Raw genomic sequence first — 21,632 nt, forward strand, 5'->3', positions numbered from 1 at the left:
CCAGCCTTTTCCCCCTCCCAATCAACCCCCCATTCCCACCTCCTCCAAGGCAAGGTCTCCCATGGGGAGTCAGCAGAGCCTGGTACATTCAGTTGAGGCAGGTCCAAGGCCCTCCCCCTCCACCAAGGCTGCACAAGGCGTCACGCCATAGGCACTGGGCTCCAAAAGGCTGGATCATGCACCAGAGATGGTCCCAGTCCCTCTCACTGCCTGGGGGCCCCCTAAACAGTTCAAGCTAAACAACTGTCTCACCTATCCAGAGGGCCCAACCCCTTTAGAGAGACCTTTAGCTAAATATGGACATCTATCTGTAGAGTTGCCGACACAGGGTAAAGTGGAGGCAGGGAATAACATATGTGTACACAGTCGTCTTTAAAAACATCATAGATGTGCCTTCTAGAAGTGGCTTTGCAATGGAATTATTTAGGCCGCCTCTGGAAAGACCCCAGGAGAGACACTGGTGTTTGTTCAGTAGGTTAGAGGACCCAGCAGGATGAAGAGGAGGTCAGGAGCCAGATTAGTCATGTGAAGACATCTTTTTTTGATGTGCTAACTATTGTATTGTTTATACATTCTAGTCTTCATTTTTACCCACCCCTGTTTGTGTGTGTGTGTGTGTGTGTGTGTGTGTGTGTGTGTGTGTGTGTGTGTCTGGCAATGCCAAGTATTTTTTGGAAATACCTTTCTAGGTGCTTTAAAATGCCTGATATATTATATAAGTAGTACTAAAACATCACATTATATAAATATATTTTTGCTAGCATTCATTTGAAATAGTGTTTGGGAAGGAATAGCCAAATCCCTACTGACCACATGGTGTTTTTGCCCTGGTTCCCAGGAGAAAGAAATGCAGAGCTCTAAGCCACTGTGCTCCATGGGTGGAAAAGAACCACTCTCCCACTTTGTTTGGCTTTGCTGTGTACCTAGTATATATAAAGGACAAAGGAGTCCTAATTTACAATATCTAGTCACTCTAGATGTTAAAGAGGTTGCCAGCGTATGACAAAAGCATAGTAGAACAACACATTTTGTATTAAAAATTTTTAATTATTACTCTTGTTATATGTGTGGTGTTTGCTGGACTGCTGTGTACATAGTAGACAATAGTCCTTACTTAAAGCATCTGGTCTATCTAGATGTTTAGAAGTGCCCAATGTAGGTTAGATGTAGAGGTAATAAAATATCACTTTGTACTTATCTTTTTGCTGAATTTCATGAAATGCTGTCTGTACTTGCTCGGTGGTTTGTAAGAAGTGCTGGGAGGCAGTGAGGTCATGTACTAGTGTGTTTATATGGGACCTCTCAAGTTGCTATTTCAATATATTTGCATTTTGTTTTGCTGTGTGTATATTGTATATAATGGACAAATACATCTAAAATTTTCAGCTTCTAGTCCCTAGATGTTAAAGGGATTGCCAATGCATGACAAAGTAGTAAAATTAGCACATTGCATACACTGTTAAAATTTATAGGAAAGATTGTTCTGTAAATGATTTGGGGATACAAATTTGTTCAGCTATTTCTAAGCATTACATATGCCTATATTTGTCTACTGGTTTGAAGGCAGAGAGAAGGGAGAAGAAAGTAGGTCAAAGCCCAGACAGTTATATTTAGAAGATATCTCAGATAATAACTATTGCTTTGCATACAGTTTTGTTTACCAGTACAGTGTGAATAGCAGATAAGGTCTTACATGAAATATCTAGTCTTTTTAGATATTTAAAAGTGCTTGATATGTTTAAAAATAGAAGTAGGAGAATAATATTTTGTGTAATTTTTAAAACTGGAGAAATACTATGTTTGGAAATAAAATTGTTAACCCAATTCTGAGAACAGTATACTAGCTGTACTTGTTCAATAGATTGAGGAGGTGGGAGGGAAGAAACTGCAGAAGATTCCATTAATATGCTAGACATTTTTAGCTTACCCATTACCATGTATTTGTATGCAACTGCTGTACTATATATATTGTACATACCGGACAAATGAGTCCTAATTTTATGGTATCTAGTCTCTAGGTATTCAAGAGGTTGCCAATGTATGAAAAATGTAGAGTTAGTAAACACATTCTGTAAACTTCTTTTATTGGGTTTCTCTGTGTTGTTTTGGTGCCTGTCTTGGATCTCACTCTGTAGACCAGGCTGGCCTCGAACTCACAGAGATCCACCTGCCTCTGCCTCCCGAGTGCTGGGATTAAAGGCATGTGCCACCACCACTGCCCGGTCACACTCTGTATACTTTGTGTTAAAATTCATAGCAATGTTGTCTTCTGAAAATAGATGTGAAAGAGTATCATCCAAGTGACAGGTGCCTGTGTCACATAATACAGCAGAGGGACTGGAGAAAAATAAAAAGGTTGGACAGAAGCCAGAATACTCTCGCCAGAAGACACTTTGAGATCTAACCATTGTTACATGTGTTTCGTTTCAACACCACTGTGTATATAGGGGATGAATTTATGTCCTCATCTGAAACATCTAATCCTTTTAGGTGTTTTGAAGTTCACAAAGTATGTTAAAGGTAGATGTAGTAAATAATACATGTAGACTCTCCTGTTTAAACTCATGGTGAAATGCTGTCTTTTGGAAATGGAATGATAAAAACTACTTCTGAGCAATACAGACTTGTGCTGGTTTTAGAGGGAGGAAGAAAGAAAAGCATATGAAGGGCCTAATACTAATGAAAGTTTTGTTAATGAAAGATTAGCCATTGTCTGCTGGGGTCCAGTCTCAGCTCAGGTTCAGGTCCTGAGACAGGGAACAGGTGTTTGTGCAAGGAAGAAATCTGACCACCAGGTGGATTGCACTCAGGTGGCCCTGAATAGCTCAAGCCATATTTATTTATACTTAAACAGTTGTTCTTACCAGGTTACATGAACAGCTTTATTATTGGCTCCTATTTTTGAATTTTAGGAAATACATGATATTATAAGAAATACATTGTAATCATTATGAAAGACCCACACTGTTCCCCTTTATGCTTCCCCAAATACACTTTTCCACCCCCTACCTAACCTTATTCTAGACATAGAGTTCAGCATTTTTGAAGGCTTAAGTAAATATCAAGCCAGACACATCCTGCTCTTACAGTATTTATGTCAGCTGGCACCTACTGAAGTTACAAAGTTAAAAAGTAATAGACATGGGCACAATGCTACAAAGACAACAGTATTCAAACCCAAACAATTTTTTCTTGTCTGTAAGATATGCTTTTATAAAGTTCCCTTTTCTACAAGAGGGTCCCATGCCTCAATATTTCTATAAAAGACAGACCTCGATAAGACATTCTTTTCCCATCTCACTGTACCATATTTCTTCCACCAATATAAAAGTTTATGTATATGGTAAAGATGGATCTCTCCCTCCCATATTTTACATTGCATTTTCCCCATTGGATTATACTAGATCTTATCATTGAGTCTATATTCTTGATGTCCAGGGAATTTACTCTCAACACTTGGCACTATGTGCTTTCCTAAGGCTTTTTTCGTATTCTGTGTATGCATGTCTTACTCTCTTTCCCAGTACTGTGAGATATGGTTAATGTTCCAAGTGTTGTTTTTTCATATGTACCTAACTCCATGGAGTCAGAAAAGTTTCCAGGATTAGGAGTTGTGGTTAGTAATTCAAATAAGAGATCTGAGAAGCATTAGTACCCTGCTGAAACTTAGGAGAAAATATATCAGAAAGAAAAGAATTTCCAGGGAAAATTAAAGCTATTGCATGTGTGACTGACAAGGTAAAACTAAAAACTACACAAAGAATCACCAATATAATGAGAGAGAAAAGAGCCTGCAAGCTGCATTTATTTTGCAAATTCCTGTTCTGTCCCATGAACTACTGGTCCTTGCCAAGTGAGAGTCCATTTTCATGGATGCCTTGCCCCAAGGAAACCCACTGGACATGTAGTCATATGCTGATCTGAGACTAGGGTTCATGACTCCCGACAATTGTCCCTTTTATCTGTGTATCTTATTTTGCAATGTACATTGTATACAGAAGACAGAAAATTCCAAATATGTAGCACCTAGTCTTCCTAGATGGTAAAGAGGCTACCAGTGTGTGACAAAATAGAATTAGTGAAAAGATATGTTTTAAAGTTGTGTTAAAATTGATAGGAAAAACTTTTAAAACCACTTAGGAAGTGAAAATTGTTAACATCCGGCACAAAAACATGACCGGTACATAAATCTGACCGCTGGAGTGAAAGAGATGGGAGAGGTTCTAGACCAGAAGATTGCTGTTTAGAAGGCAGTTTCTGATTATAATCTTTGTTAGGTGTTTGCAGTTCATTAACTACACTGTAGGTAAATTGGGGGAACTGAAGTGATTAGTGGAAATACCTAGTCTGTGGGTAGACATAGTGTGGTAATGCACACCTTTAATCATAGGGTGAGGCTGGTAATCTCTGATGTCCAGGCCAGCCAGGGCTACATAGACTTTGTCTCAAAATGGTAAGAAAATGTGTATAATGGACTGGTAGAATGGCTCAGCAGGTAAAGCTGCTTGCCTACAAGCTGGTGACCTGAGTTTGATCTTCAGGATCCACATAATAAAAGGTGAAAACTGATTCACAATTTGTATTTTAGCCTCCATAAAAGTGCAATGGTATGCATGTGCTCAATGAATACACTAATTTATAAATGTAAAAGTTGCACAACATGGTAAAAGTAGAGGGTTAACACCACATTTTAAGGGTTGTTATTTCGTAGGAATGGTTACACTGAGGAATGGAATTGTTAGACTTGGTCTTGAGAAGATGCTGTTATGTGGTAGAGGTGGGCAGGGGAAAGAATAGTGCAGAAGGAGACACTGTACCTCTTGGTTGGTTCCACTTGTCTAGCCATTGTTCAGGTGTGCCTCTCGGTTACTGTTGCTAGGTAATGGAGGATATGTCCTAATGCCCAAAGGATGTTAGAAGTAGCAAAATAATCATTATAAATGCCCTGCTAGTCTTTTGGAAAAGCTGTCTTCTTGGGGTGGCCTTTGTAATACTCTCACTAGCATCATTCTGAAGTGGAGTTGTGCACAGAAGATGACAGATGAGGGAAGGACTCTTTGCTAGTATCACCACATCTAGAAGACAGTTTATAACTCTACCCAGGGGCCTACATTCGTGTTTCTTGTAAGATACTTGTGTTTATTGTGCACACAGTTCATTCCACGGCATCTGAATCTTATAAATGTCCTATAGGAGAGCATATGGTTAAAAGTGAAGCTTAATGTACATTTAATATGTTAGAATTGACAGAAAAGGTTCTTCTTGAGCATAGAATTGTTGAGCCACATCTAGACAGTGTGAGTTAATTCATGTTGCTAGGCTGACAGTGGAGGGGCAGAGGGAGGCTCACAGGGCGAGATCTGCGGCGCTGTGCTATGTTGAGACTGACATCCTGAGAAGCCCTGCCATAGGTGCATCTTCAGCTACTCCATAGGAATACATTTATTGAGCAGGAGCATGCCTTCTTCATATTTTAGTATATAGATCTGATGATAAACTTAGGAAGACTGTACTTAATGTGGTCTGTTGGTTTGTGTTTCCTTGTAAGCTGAACACTGAAGGAATGCAGAATTTTAATTCTAACTTTGCCAGTACTTCTATCTAGAGACCTATCTAGATGCCATTTTTGTATTCTATGAAATTTTTGTTGACAAGAAAGATAGGATTACAATTTTGTCTGACAGATTGGGATGGCGTGGTGTGTTCTTGGTTATGAAAATTCTCATGTAGTGATGGGTTTTTAGTTGATAAGTATTCACAATGTGGGGGAAAGCATGGTACATACTATATAATCTCAATTACCTATGTATGTACACTTGCAGAATCTAGAAGGACACATCAAGCTGAGCTGTTTGTAACTGGTTGGCTTTGTTCTTAGCTTCTTGTGTTTTGTTTCCTATAATGCACATGTTTAAAAAAATAAATAAAAGCTTCTTTTAAAAGCTAAAAGAAAAGAATATAGTTCAAGATGGAGAGTCATATACCTACTAGGAACAAACAAACACCAACCAATCATAGTAAGTGTCAAGTGTTAAGTCCAAAATATCACACATTGGATATTTGATACACATGTATAATATACATGGGCATATAGCTCCGTGCTGTGGAATTAGCATAAATTACCTATCCAATTGTCACACATGAAGTAATTTGCCAGTTTTTCATATGACAGATGGTGCATTTATGACCATCTTTGTGGTTAAATATTATGGCCATACCGATTGTGTTTCTGGAACAATAATCAGAAGTGGAAGCAGTAGTAGGGTGTACAAATTGTCAGGCTGTCAGTAAATATTGCCTCAGGGCCCTCATAGTTTACTTAGACCACACTCCTAGCAGAAGACACCAGAACAAAGTCCAACCTTCTCAAACATAACATTCTTCTGGAACTGCTCCTATATAGATATTATTGAGGGTGACAAAGTAAGAATCCCTACCTTTTCTAATTTTTTTTTTCTTTTGCTATGATAAAGACCATAACTAAAATCACTTTGAGGAGGAAAGGTTTATTTGGCTTGCACATCTCTATCACAGTCCACTGTGATGGGAATTCTGGACAGATATTCAAGTAGGAAGCTTCAGGCTGGAACTGAAGCAGAAGCCAGAGAAAAATCAAGTTTGTTCAGTCTGATTTCTTCTAACTCCAGGACCTCCTGACCAGTCATTGTACTGCCTACAGGGTCTGGACCCTCAAACATCAAACATTAATTTTCAGAAATGCCCCACAGAGTTGCAAACAAGTCCAAAGTACAACAATGTTTCTTAACTGGGGTTCCTGCTTTTCAAGTGATTCTAGCTGTGTCACGTTGACACAAATTAGTCAGCATACCACCTCACTGAGCACTTTATTTTTAATTATTATTGTTTGAAGCAGGACCATATCAATCTCAAATAATTTATCAGGCATAAAAACTATTGGTGGTATATACTTGGTTAAAATTTTATTGTAAGTAATGGTTAATTTTCCTGGGATTTGGTACCAGTAGATGCTTATTTCTCCAATCATTCTGTTCCAGACATCATGAGGAAGCTTCAGGAAAGCAGGCAATGGGCTCTTAGACACTATAACTTAACTTTTAAGTTTGGCTTTTGGAGTTGTTAGAACAGAGAAAAAATAAAGACAGTCCAAAAGTCCTGGCAAAATAATTAGAAACATAAGATCAAGGAAAAATGACGGCATTAAGGAAAGGAATATATTTCCCTAGACAGTTTAGTATCTACTTCCTCAGAGAAACCCAAAGACTCCAAAGAACTTCTCCTTGCCAAGCTTGTGGGAATCCAGGGCAGTAGAAAACAGCATCCTTAGTGGGGTTCAAAGAAGTGGTGCTTTGTCCAGTCTGCAAAGCATAAGGATTGTAGAAGGGATGATGTCCCATCTCCAAAGGGACATCAGCTTCATTAATGGATGCCCAGTGTTCCCCAACAATAAAAGACTCAAATGACTTCAGAAGTACTCATGTGCCAGTGTCACTGTTGATGTGACAAACAACACTATTAAGTTTAGATTTATTTTGGAATTTTTTTTACTGTTTAACTGATAACCCAGGACTCTTTTTAAATAAATAAATGCAGTAAGTGGTGTGAATGGAAACTCTAAAAACCAAATGAGTTGTCATCAAGCTCTGCCATGATATTCACTCAACATGTGACAGAGGGTAAGGCATGTTATTAGAAATACTCACCTAAAAGGCCAGCCATGAAGTGCTTAAAACAGTTATGATGCTTAGAAACTGCAAAAGCTTAAAATAATGCACTGAAAAAAAAATACTTCTTTCTGTGTGTTATACCTTGAAAGTTACAACTTATTAGTGATGACAATAAATATATAGAATAACATTTTAATATTAATATTGAAACAATGGTATAATTACACTATCTTCTTCTCTCCAAACACTCCCACATACCCCTCTCCACTCTCTTTCAAACTCATGGTCTTTTTTTGAACTATTTGTATGTGTGTATGTATAACTTCTTTCTTTTTGGTCCAGGTTTTTTTATTTCTTTTCCCCCTTCTATTAAAAATAAATTCTTTTCTCATACAATATATTCAGATTAGAGCTTCCCTTCCCTCTACTCCTCCCAGTTCCTTCTTGCCTTTTCTATCATACAGATTCAATCCTTTTCTGTTTCTCCTTAGAACAGAACAGGCTACTGAGAGATGACAACTAAACATAACAAAATAAAATATAATAAGAGAAAACATAAACTGTCATATCAAATTTGGAGAAGGCAAACCAACAGAAGAAAAGAGTCCAAGAGAAGGCACAAGAAGCAAAGATCCACTCATTCACATACTCAGGCATCCCATAAAAAGACTTAAACTGAAAAATATAATATGTATACAGATGATCTGGTGCAGATTTGTGTAGGCCTTGGGCTTGCTGCTTCAGTCTCTGTGAATCCATATAAACTTTCTCAGTTGACTTAGAGGACATTATTTTCTTGGTGTCCTCCATTCCCTCTGGCTCTTACACACTTTCTGCCTTTTCCATGAGATTTCTTGAGCTCTGAGGGGAGGGATTTGGTGGAAAAGCTCATTTACTGTTATGTGTTACAAGGTCGTTTCTCTCTCTCTCTCTCTCTCTCTCTCTCTCTCTCTCTCTCTCTCTCTGTGTGTGTGTGTGTGTGTGTGTGTGTGTGTGTGTAATGAATGTCTTTGGGTCTCTATTTGTTCCCATATGCTGTAGGAGGAAGCATCTCTGAATAAGGCAATGATCTATGAGTATAGCATAATATAGGAGTCATTTTGTCACTACTATTTTTTTTTAAGACCGATGGTATTTGGTTTTACCCTAGTTCTCTGGGCCCTCCAATCTCTGGTTCTTGATAATTCAAGCAGGATCAGATATGGGTTCCATCTCATGGAGTAAGCCTTAGGTCAAACCAGACACTGGTTGGTTCCTCCCACAAGTTTTGTGCCACCATTGGCCTAGCATATTTTGCGGGCAGGACAGATTGTAGATCAAAAGATATTGTGACTGCATCAGTGCTTATCTTTCTCTTTTGGTATCCTGTGGAATGCCATCCTGTACCAAAGACACTAGGATGTAGTGGGGAAGGTTCTATGTAGGCATCAGCTTATTCTTTTCATGTTTAGTGGGATGTGTGGGTGTTGTCAACAGCAATGGAGCCTTGCTGTCAGTTTGTAAAGAGTAACCTATTGTCTTGGCAATAGTCTGGGTTGTTGGGCATTTCAATGGGACCCCTTTGGCCAACAGCTCAATTAGATGAAACCAAGTCCCAGTACTGGAAGCTTTGTTTGATGGCAAGAAATGGTCAGTTGGAACTCCTTCTCCCTCATTATTTGGAGATTTCATTAGGATCACCTTCATATATTTTAGAAATTTCCAATGCATTAGGTTTCTATATCACCTTAAATGCCTCCCAGTTCCAACTGTCTCTCCCCACATTCCCTCCCTCAACCACATCTCATCTCCCTCTGCCCAACTGATCCTCCCATTCTCACCCTCAGCCCCAATCCATCCATAAGATCTATTCTATTTCCCCCTACCAAGAAGATCAAAATGTCCTCCCTAGTCCCTTTCTGTATACATAACCTCTCTACGTCTGAGGATTATACTTTGGTTATCATTAATATAAAGGCCAATGTCCACATATAAGGAAATACATGCCACATTTATCTTTACGAGTCTGCACTACCTTACTCATGACTATTTTTTTCCTAGTTTCATTCATTTGCCCGCCAATTTCCTGATTTTTTTAAACAGCTGAGTAATCCTCCATTGCCTAAATGTATCACAGTTTCCTTTATCCATTATTCTGTTGAGGGACATCTAGTTTCCAGTTCCTGACTATTATGAAAAGAGCCCAGTCTGGCCTCGAACTCACAGAGATCCGCCTGGCTCTGCCTCCCAAGTGCTGGGATTAAAGGCGTGTGCCACCACCGCCCAGCCAGATAGTTGTTTTCTTTTATGTCCTGCTCATCTCATTTGACAGCATACTGTCAGCATTCAATGCAAGGGCAGTTTCTTCTCCAAATGGCTAGCTTCTGCCACAAAGAAAGCAAGCTTCATATGGAGGTTCTTTGAAGCTCATCATCCTTTTAAGGTAGTAGATTGGTGCTGCCAGGAGTAGACGTGTCTCACTGTGATGAAAAGTCTTACGTTATAACATTTTAAATCACATATTCTGTAGGTCTTTGAAGTGTTTGAAGATCACCTATCTATCTAAAATGTATCTCTGTATGACCTTGAAAACATGCCTAACATGACTATATGTTTGATTATTATAGGTGACTAGCTATTAACTTGTATTTCTTTATTATCCTGAATAGCTTTCAAGGACTAAAACATTACAATGCATTTTTAATGAGCTGTATAGGTACAATACCTTAAACAAGAATAGAAACATATTCACAGTATAACAAAAATAACCTTAAATATGTATCAATATATAAAAATCAGTACCAAAGTAAAATATGTGAGACTAGTGGTTGCTCAAAAGTAGGCCCAACAATCTTTTATCCCATCATTTAAATATTATATTCCCCCCATTTTCTCCAGAAAGAGATTCCTGAATCTAATCACCTTTGTTTAGCTTTCCCCATGACCATGATAAGTAACAATTTGTAATCAATACCCATAAATGATGACAAACATCCATAACCCACCAAACAACCAAAAACCAACCACCCTACCTCTTGAGAATGTAAGTGTTGTGTTCTCTAGACTGCTTCCTTTTGTCTTGGGGTAATGGCATCTTTGGAGGATCCTGAGAAAATTAGGATAATGGTCAAGTCCTGGAAGAGCTGGTCATAATATTTGTTGTCCAGTCTCTGTGCAATGAGGAAGTGCAAGGCTTATCTTAAGTCTTGGCTGGAGTAGCCTGTGAGGCTGGACCATCTCATCCAGCACCCTTGAAGCTGTTCTGGATGTAGAACTCTGAGGAAACTGCAACAGAGGCACTCTGAGAGACTGGATCACCTGGGCTACCTGTTTTCATCTGTTTCTGGTCCCCTTGCTCTGAAAACACACTAACATTCAAAGATAACATGTAGCTAGAGTTTTCCTGCCTGGCTCACAGTCAGGAAAAATCTCTCTCACCTGCCAGTCCCACAGCTGCTCAGACCCCACCAAGTAATCACAGAGACTTATATTGCTTACAAACTGTATGGCCATGGCAGGCTTCTTGCTAACTGTTCCTACAGCTTAAATTAATCTATTTCTATAAATCTATACCTTGCCAGGTGGCTTGTGGCTTACCGGCATCTTCACATGCTGTTTCTCATCGTGGCAGCTGGCAGTGTCTCTCCCACTCAGCCTTCCACTTCCCAGCTTTATTCTCCTCCTTGTCCAGCCTATACTTCCTGCCTGGCCACTGGCCAATCAGTGATTTATTTATTGACCAATCAGCAACACACTTGACATACAGACCATCCCACAGCACTTCCCCTTTCTTTCTTTTTTTTTTTTTTTTTCAAAAATGAAGGTTTTAACCTTAACAAAGCAAAATTACATATAATTTGGGAATTTGGGCATAGATTCTCTTACTACTTCCTGCTGGAGGGGGACACTATATCTTATAGGGACATAAAGAAAATTTTAGGATTATGAAATAGTTCATGAGGGTGTTTTGTCTGAGCCAGTTGCCTTCAAACCATTCTGGATGTTGGATCATCTGGGCCTTGGTGTCATCAGAGACCTTTCAGGGGGTCTTGGCTGGTCAAACCTGATGTATCTTAATCTGGAACAAATCCATAGCCTCTGGCTTTCTGTAGAAACAAAAGCAGAGTCTCCTTTCCAAAGCAACATATCCTTACATCCAAATTTTGAAGTCAAGGTATCTTTAAAATATACATTTTGGCAAAACTCAACAGCTTTTACAATCAAATGTTTTTCTGCAGTTAAAAATGCCAAAGACAACACAATCCAGATTCTCTGTGTAATATTCATCTTTATGTGGCTTATTTTTTATATTAATTTTACTGTCTCTTTAAAGACTATTTTTTAAAACTATGTATTTGTTTCTATAACTGTATATATCACATTTTTGGCTCTTTCAAGCCTACGTATCTTTTACACATATTGAAAACTATTACATCTGAATCTGTCTTGTTGTGAATCTATTGCTTTAAACTGCAGCAGCTGTGGCTGCTGGCTCTGCCCACCTCAGCTTCCCAACATGGCGGTGATACGTTTTCCACCAGCTCTGGGAGCTATCATGGGTCTCTATGCTTTTATCCAAGCAGCGTGTAGCCCAGAAACCTCTTTTTTGTTTTGTACTAGCAAAGGCTAAATCCACCATGCAGCTTAACGTGCCACTTGCAGAGGTCTCATTCCCGCCATACTGCAGGTCGAGTGCGCATGATAGGAACCTGCCAGTAGCTCAAACCTGCAGCTGCCGCTCATTTGAGAGAGACAATTAGGAAGCTGTTTTTAGCTCTGTTTTAGAATCTTTTCTCAGGTTTCAGGTGGAAACTCTTGCCAACACGTTGGGCACTATTTGTAGCTAGAGTTTTCCTGCCTGGCTCACAGTCAGGACAAATATCTCTCACCTGCCAGTCCCACAGCTGCTCAGACCCAACCAAGTAAACACAGAGACTTTATTGGTTGCAAACTGTATGGCCATGGCAGGCTTCTTGCTAACTGTTCTTACAGCTTAAATTAATCCATTTCTATAAATCTATACCTTACTACGTGGCTCGTGGCTTACTGGCATCTTCACATGCTGTTTCTCATCATGGCGGCTGGCAGTGTCTCTCTGACTCAGCCTTCCACTTCCCAGCTTTATTCTCCTCCTTGTCCAGCCTATACTTCCTGCCTGGCCACTGGCCAATCAGTGATTTATTTATTGACCAATCAGCAACACCCTTGACATACAGACCATCCCACAGCAGTAACATATGTATTTGTATTAACACAAAGATGGACTTTGTGTTGTATACAAGCTAGCAAAGATGATTTTTTTGTTTTATATTCGAGCAGGTAAAATATACATTACCTGTCTTATAGTTTTGTAGGTTTATTTCTTTATATCTATAGTCAAGATTTTCAGGTGGTCCCCCTGGTCAAATGTGATTCTCTTTAAGCTTGAACAAATGCAGAGCCTTTAGTTTCATGTGGAAATCAAAGCATAACCTCTTCCCCAACACAATGCGATTTTTGAATTCTATTTTAAAGTTAAGGCATTTCTAAAGTATCTAGGCTGGTTTAATTCTGCAATCCCTCTTACAATCCAATGTCTCTTTGCAGCTATTGTTCACTCATCAGCAATCAAAAAATGTAAAGTCAACAAGATACCATATAGGATCCAAACTTTCTGTGTATTTTTCCTCTTTATGTAGGTTATCATTTTTATACTTTTTTCTCTATTTAAAGACTTTATCTTACTTTTTATTAACTTTTTTTTCTGTGACTGTCTATATCCATTTTCTTTTTTAAGCCTACACACATTTTTTAAACACACTGTTGCTGTGGGAGGTCTTCTGTGTGCTGTGAGTATGTGTTGCTCTGATTAGTTGATAAAGAAAGCTACATTGGCCTATGGCAAGGTAGCTTAGATGTAGGAGGGAAATCCAAGAAGAGAGACAGAGAGAAGAAGAGTGGAGTGAAGAAACACCAGCTACTGCCTAAGGAGCAGCAAGATGCCAGCAGACTGGTAATGCAATGGCCACATGGCAACTTATAGATTAATAGAAATGGGTTAAGTTATAAGAGGTAGCTAGCAAGAAGCCTTCCAAAGGCCATGCAATTGGTAATTAATATTAAGCCTCTGAATGGTTATTTTATAAGTGGTTGAGGGATCATGGGGTTGGGCAGGATTGGAGGAATGCTGGACTGTGGGTCCTGATGGGACCTGAGAAAACTTACAGCTATATTTGGTGCACAACGTGGGGCATTGATCCACATAGACCTAAGAAAGCTTAAAGGTTCTGAATGCACAGAAATGGAGCCACACTGGGCTTTTTAGTCTCACAGTCTCATGCCAGCAGCAGTGCAGAAGTTCATCTCCCGACAGCTGCCTGTGAGATGGAGCTGGCCACTAGGTGCCATAAGCTAAGCAGCATGGTGGATTTCCACCATGATACACAGTGGTGTCACCAAGCCATACATCATGCTGCATGGTAGATTTATCTCTTTCTAGTACAGAAAAAAAGAAGACATTTCTGGGCTCCATGCTGCTTGATGGAGGCATAGACCCACTTCTTCCCAGAGTCGGTTGGTGAGCATGATTCTCCCAGAGCTGGCTATAAAGGTACCTCTACCATGTTGGGAAGCTGAGGGGGGCTGAGTCAGCAGCCAGGGCTGTAGCTTTCATCCTAGCCATGCAGCTTAACAGTTTAAAATCTCTCCTGGCCAGAAAAGGATTATAGATTCACAATAAGACAGATTCAGATGGAATAAAACTCTAAACGGTTTACATTGTGTGTAAAAATATACATAGTCTTGAAAGAGAGAGGAAAAGGAATATAGAAATTTATATAAAGAGAAAAATAGTTTTAAAAAATAAAGTCTTTAAAGAGACAATAGGAATAATATGAAAGTTAAGCCACATAAAGATGGAAATTACACAAAGAACCTGTATACTACATATTATTATATTGTTTTGGGGATTTTTAACTGCAGAAAGACATTTGATTTTAAAGGCTGCTGAGTTAAGTCAATACACGCACACACACACACACACACACACACACACACACACACACACACACACACACACACATATAGTATCTTGACTTCAAAACTAGCATAACTAAGGTTATGTTGCTTTGGAAAGGAGGCTCTGCTTTTGGTTCCAAAGGAAGCAAGAGGCCATGGATTTGTTCCAGTGAGGCCTCCTGAACTTTAATAGATGGTACCTATCAACAAAGGTTATAGCCGGTCTTCCCAGGACTTGAACATTATCTCGAATTTTCTCAGTATCCTCATAATATTGCCAGCACCCCCAACCAGTGAGAAGTAGCATGAGAAGCTACACCCAAACTCCCAAACTATTGTTTATAAATGTTTATTTTTATTTAAAGGGGTTTGATTATAAATATAATCTCTTTCTGAAGAAGAAAAGAGGATATTATAGATATGATAGGATGAAGGGGTAGATTATTAAATCTACTTTTAACGAGCAACAACTTGTTTAAAATGTTTTACATTATTATGGATTTTAGTTTATTACAAATTTAAAGTTAATTTTGCTATACTCTATGTATATTTCTACTCTTGTTTAAGGAATTATGTTTATGCAGATCATTTAAAAATGTAATATATAATTAAAAAATACAAATTAACAGTCATCTATAATAGTCAAACTTATAGTCACGTTAATTAGGTTTTCTAGATATGCAGAAATATATTTCAGATAGGTAATCTTCAAATATTTCAAAGACCTACAGAATATGGCATTTAAAATGTTTTTAAGAACTTAGACTTTTCTGGACAGTGAGACACATCTGCTCCTGACAGTACTGATTACTTCAAAGAAGATGATGGGCATTGAAGAAACTACATATGGAGTTTACTTGTTTTATAGTAAAAGTTTGCCATTTGAGCAAGAAACTGATCTTGCTTGGACTGCTTGATAATATGTTGTATAAAGTAGACATATAAGACCCATAGGAAAATGACAACTGAATTTTGCAAAAACAAGGTGAGATGGTCCTTCAGGTTCCTGCTTCATAGAGGAGAATTCCAGACATTCTGCAGGACACAGTGGGAAGCAATCAAGATACTCTAGACCTATAGGCTGAAGATGGATACCCCAACATTGTGGAGGAACGTTGGGTGACTGTCTAGGCAGCCAGCTGCTCTGTTATTTCCAGAATTTGGAAGTTGCTTACAAAATACTTCCTGTTTACTTAGGTAATATTATGTCCTTCTGGGGTTTTTGATGGAGTTGAAGACTAGATAGTTGTAATTGTGGTTTTCCTTGGTTATGATTAAAGGTAAATTAGATATGAAAATTTAGACTCACAGATATAAGATAGATGATAGAGTATTTTCTTTAATTTTGCCAAATACAAATAGACTAGATATTATAACTATAATTATTGCTTGATAACTGTTCTACTATATGTAATTTTACTATGTTAAAGTTAATACCTTCCTTTTTGATTAGCCAGAAAGGGGGAAGTGCTGTGGGGTGGTCTTTCTGTATGCTGTGAATATGTGTTTCTATGATTGGTTACGAAGCTGCTTTGGCCTATGGCAAGTCAGGTTATAGCTAGGCAGAAAATCCAAGAGAGAGACAGGAAGAAGAAAGGCAGAAGTGAGAGAGACACCAGCCCACCACCCAAGAAGCACCATGCCAGCAGACTGGTAATGCCATGACCATGTGGCAATATGTAGATTAATAGAAATGGTTTAATTTAAGATGAAAGAGCTAGCTAGCAAAAAGCCTGTCACAGGCCATACAATTGATAATTAATATTAAGCCTCTGGATGATTATTTTATAAGCAACTGTGGGACTTCAGGACTGGGCAGGACTGGAAGAATATGAAACCTTAGGGGCTGGGCAGGACCTGAGAAAACTTACAGCTACATACTATAACCTGTTTAGAGGTTTTATACATCTGGATCTGTCTTACTGAGCACATGCAGTGTTCTTTGGTTGTGTGAGACAAATCTTAAACTGCTATGTCAGCTGCTAGCATGGCTCAGTTTAGTACATGATGCTGATGGCTAGATTCATCCCATAGGCAGCAGGTAGTAGCCATGCCTCTGTGTGCCACCAAACACCAGCCCACCTGAGAGACTTTAGAACTAGGAAGCTACATCTGGCTCCATGTCCAGAACTTTTCTTAGCTTTCTCAAGCCCTATGTTTGGATATTCAAGCCCCACATTGGGCATTATTTTAGACATATATTTCTTTGGGCCACCAGCTCACAAAGAATGGCATGGAGACATTAATTTTGAGCTTGGCCTACAGCTTAGGGTTGCTTCTAACTAGCTCTTATAACTTAAATTAACCCACGTCTATTCATCTACATACTGCCACATGGCTCATGGCTTTTACCTCTCCCCCTGCATGTCTTGCTCACTCTGCATTCAGCTGGCAACTCTGCCTTTCTTCCTAGAGTTCTCTCTGTCCAGAAGTCCCTGCATAGCTATTGGCCATTTAGCTTTTTTTAAACCAATCACAATGACATATCTTTATACCAGGTAATCAAGTATCCCATGTCCATCATTTTTTGGTTTTTTTTGTTTGTTTATTTGTTTGTTTTTTCATATGAAGCTGAGAATTGTCCTTTCAAGATCCATGAGAAGTTGTGTTGGAATTTTGATGAGGAGTTTTGTAGTGGGTAGCCATTAATAATTTCACCAATAGAGTTTATTGAATTTGTAGATTCTTTTGATAAGATGGACATTTTTACTATATTAATCTTACCAATGAATGAGCATGAGAGATCTTTCTATCTTTGGATATCTTTAATTTCTTTTCTCAGTTACTTGAAGATTTTATCCTTCAAGTCTTTCATTTGCTTGGTTAGAGTTACCTCCAAGATATTTTATATTATTTGAGACTACCGTGAAAAGTATTGTTTCCCTCATTTCTTTCTCAGTCATTTGTATGTGGGATGGATCCTTATTTTTATGAGTTAATTTTGTATCCAGACACTTCGCTAAAGATATTTATCAGCTGTAGGAATTCCTGGTAGAATTTTTGGTGTCACTAATGTATACTATCATATTATCAGCAAGTAAAGATAATTTGACTTCTTCCTTTTCAATTTGTATCCCTTAATTTCCTTAAGTTGTTTTATTGCCCTAACTTAAAGTACTATATTGAATAAACATATAGAGAGAGTCGATAGCCTTGTTTTGTTCCTACTCTTAGTGGAATTGCTTGGAGTTTCTCTTCATTTAAGTTGATGTTGGATATGGGCATGTTGTAAACTGCCTTTATTATGTTTATATATATCCTTTGTATTTCTAACCTCTCCAAGACTTTTCTTCTGAAGGGGCATTTGATTTTTTTCAATGACCTTTTCTTCATCTAATGAGATGAGTATGCAGTTTTGTCTTTAGGTTTTATTACATGGTGGATTACACACTTTTGCATTTATGTTCATAAAAGAAATTGGTCTGTAATTCTCTGTTTGCTCTTTGTGTAGTTTAGGTATCAGGGTAACTGTGACCTCATAGAATGAATTGGAGAGTGTTTCTTCTGTTTTTATTTTGTAGAACAATTTGAGGAGCATTGGCCTTAGCTCTTCTTTGAAAGTCTGGTAAGATTCTGTGCTAAAACCATCTGGTTCTAGGCTTTTGGGGGGTTGGGAGCTTTTAATGACTGCTTCTATTTCACTAGGGCTTATATTTCTGTTTAAATTGCTTAGCTGATCTGGATTTATTTTGGTAAGTGTTAACTGTAGAGAAAACTGTCTGTTTCATTTAGATTTTTCCAAATTTGTGGAATACAGGTTTTTGAAGTATGACCTAATGATTCTCCAGATCTCCTCAGTGTCTGTTGTTATATACCCCCTTTCATTTCTTATTATGTTAAATTGGATATTCTTTCTCCAACTTTTAGTTATTGAATGGAGGTTTGTCTGTCTAGTTAATTTTCTCAAAGAACCAACTCTGTAATATTGATTCTTTGGATTCTTCTCTTTGTTTCTATTTTATTGATTTCAGCTCTGAGTTTGATTAGTTCCTGCAGTCTACTCCTCTTGACTGTGTTTGCTTCTTTTTGTTCTTTATCTTTTAGGTGTTCTGTTAAGTTGGTAGTATGAGATCTCTCCAGTTTATTTATTTTTTATGTAGACATGTAGTGCTACGAACTTTCCTTCTAGCACACACTGGGTATGATGTATATACATTTTCAATCAATTCCACAAAGTCTTTAATATTTTTCTTTATTTCTGTCTTGACCCATTTTTCATTCAATAGTGTGTGCTTCGGTTACACTGAGTTTGTAAGCTTTCTGTTGTTGATATCCAGTTGTTTATTTTTTTAATGAAATGAATCTATTATTTACTTGTTAATTATTCCTGTGCCCACTCTATACAGAACACAAAACTGGTTTTGAAAAAACAGCTTAACACCTAATTTTAATGAAATATTAATGAGTCAATATTATGGAAAAGATAAAGATCAAGGCTATTTAGTCTTGTGTTTCTTAACTGTTTTTTCCCTGTCATCACCTCAAACCTTTCTTTCTTTTTTTTTCTTTTTCTTTAACATAATTTCATTATTGATTCTTTGGGAATTTCACAACATGTACCCTAATTCCACTCACCTCCCAGTCCCCCCATATCCTCCCCTCACCCCTGCAGCACCCCCCAAAGGAAAATTTTTTAAAAAAATCAAGATCCACAGATGCCCTGATGCCATGAGGCTCTTGGGGGTAGATGGCACCCACAGGGCAGCCTGGGTCCTTATGTCTGGGTTTCCTGAAGCATCCACAGGCCTGCCTAGTACCTTGTGTGTGTGAAGTGGATAGAATATACACATGGGACAACCTGGGTCCTCACAGCATCCATAGGCTCACCCAGTGCCACAGGCCCTGGCAGTTGGGTGTCAATAAGATGAGGAAGTATATGTTGGTGAATTTGGAGAGAAAGAGAGGCAGAATGGTTTATGTGATATTGTAAGAGGCAGTTCTGAAGAAGCAAGGGTTGAAGGGAATGGGCTAATGTTGGTGGCTTGCTTGTCAACTGGGATCAGGGTGACTAGGCCTGGGCTGCTGCCTATGGCCATATCTTTATCTTCAACAGCCAGGATATGTTGATAACCATGACCCATGTTGCCACCAGGACCATGGGGATTCCCAGGGTATGGGCTGCCACCTGTGGCCATTGTGGTGTCCATGGACTGTGCCATCACTGGGGCCATGTTAGTCTGGGTGGATTGTGCTGCCACCCGGGGAACATGATGACATCGGGCCTGGGTTGCTGCCAGGGGCCATGTCTGGATTCATTCCCCTGGATAAGCCAGGGTCTGTGTTGATGTATAGGGCTTCAGTGACCACTGAAGGCTGTGAGGGTAACTGGGCTGTCCAATAGGAAATTTTCTATGGACAGGCTAGTTGTGGCCTCTAGGGGTTCCAGGTAAAATATGTTTCTGTATATTGGGAACAAACACTTAGAAATGTGGATAAGCTAAGTGTCTGAAGGGGTTCACAGGAGGGAGAAGAGCAGCGTGTTCAACCAGGATCTGCTTACTTAGTGTCCTTTGAATAAGGATAGCCAGTGTGGTTAGGTCACTCAAGAAGTTCTCTTATAGCACTGGAGATGAAACTGGAGTATTAGATCTGGAGGAACAGAAGGAGAGGAAAATGTGTACAGTCAGCTTAACAGCTTCCTTGGTAGGAGTGGCCTGTGGGTTAGTTGAGGGTGTTTGCTAGAGTTGGAGTCTCACATAAAACAATGAATGGGGAGGGAGGTTATGAGGGGAAGGTCTGTGGGATCCATAGGAGATGTGGACTGTGGTGAGCACGGGTCTACAGTGTTCTGCTGCAAAGCTGGGGATGAGAGTGATCTGTATAACATTTAAAAACGTTTTTAAGGTAAAAATAGAAACACTGCTCCAAGATTGTGGCTCTCAGAGCTGGGAAGAAAGCTGAGCTGTTAAAGATGCTCTTTTCTCTCAAGGAAGGCCTGAGTTTGTTTTGTAGTACCCATATGATGACTCACAGCCATCTGTAACTCCAGTTTTAGGAGATCTGATGATTTCTTCTGACCTAAGCAGACACAAGTTATGTACATGGTGCACATACATACATGAAGGCCAAACACTCATGAACATAATATTAAGTAGATGGAATCCATAGTAAATTAGTAAATAAAATCATTGTGGTTTGTTATAACTTTAGTCATGTCACACTTACGGATTTTAATTGCCCGCAACATGTCACTTGGCCAAGTAAAAACCAGTCAAAACTCCAGAAAAAAATATGAAAGGCCTCTTTTACTTCCTACCTGCATGCATTTTGCAAATGACTTTGCACTTCTGAGTGCCTATGTCATCTTTATAATTGGAGATAAACTGTAGTTAAAAGAGTGAATAGGCTAATGTCTTGGAACCATAGCCTGATAAAGACAATGAGTCTAATCTGTAGGTATAGTTGTTCCCTTGTTTACAGGCATGCAGTCTAGGACATAATGACTACTGCAAACCTCACATAGTATTGCAAATGTAAGGGGAAAATTCATGTGTCTTATGGGTATCCAATAGTCATGACCAAAATATAGGTCAATATATTATAAAATATTTAAGAATGAATATAATGGTTATTAATCTCACAACAAAATGTTAAATATGTAGGAATGTTTAAGAAGAGTGTGGTGTGACATGCCTAAGATCCCAGCCCTCTGCAGTGGAGCATGACAGAACACAGTTTTAAGATGACTGGGAGATATATGATGAGACTGTCTCAAAATTCATGTAAAAGATAAAGTAAATATTATATTGGTATTTATTCTATATTTTCCTTCAGCACTCACATCATTTTCCACTTCATCTTCATCTCTCCTTTTTCTTATAAACAAGAAAACATAGAAGAATAAGGACATATTTTAAAATTTTTTTTTTCCGAGAGAGGGTTTCTCTGTGTAACTTTTTGCCTTTCCTGGAACTTGCTTTGTAGACCAGGCTGGCCTCAAACTCACAGAGATCCACCTGCCTCTGCCTCCCGAGTGCTGGGATTAAAGGCATGCGTGACCATCGCCCGGCT

Source organism: Peromyscus eremicus, chromosome X, assembly GCF_949786415.1.
Source record: "Peromyscus eremicus chromosome X, PerEre_H2_v1, whole genome shotgun sequence".
Lineage (NCBI taxonomy): Eukaryota > Metazoa > Chordata > Mammalia > Rodentia > Cricetidae > Peromyscus > Peromyscus eremicus.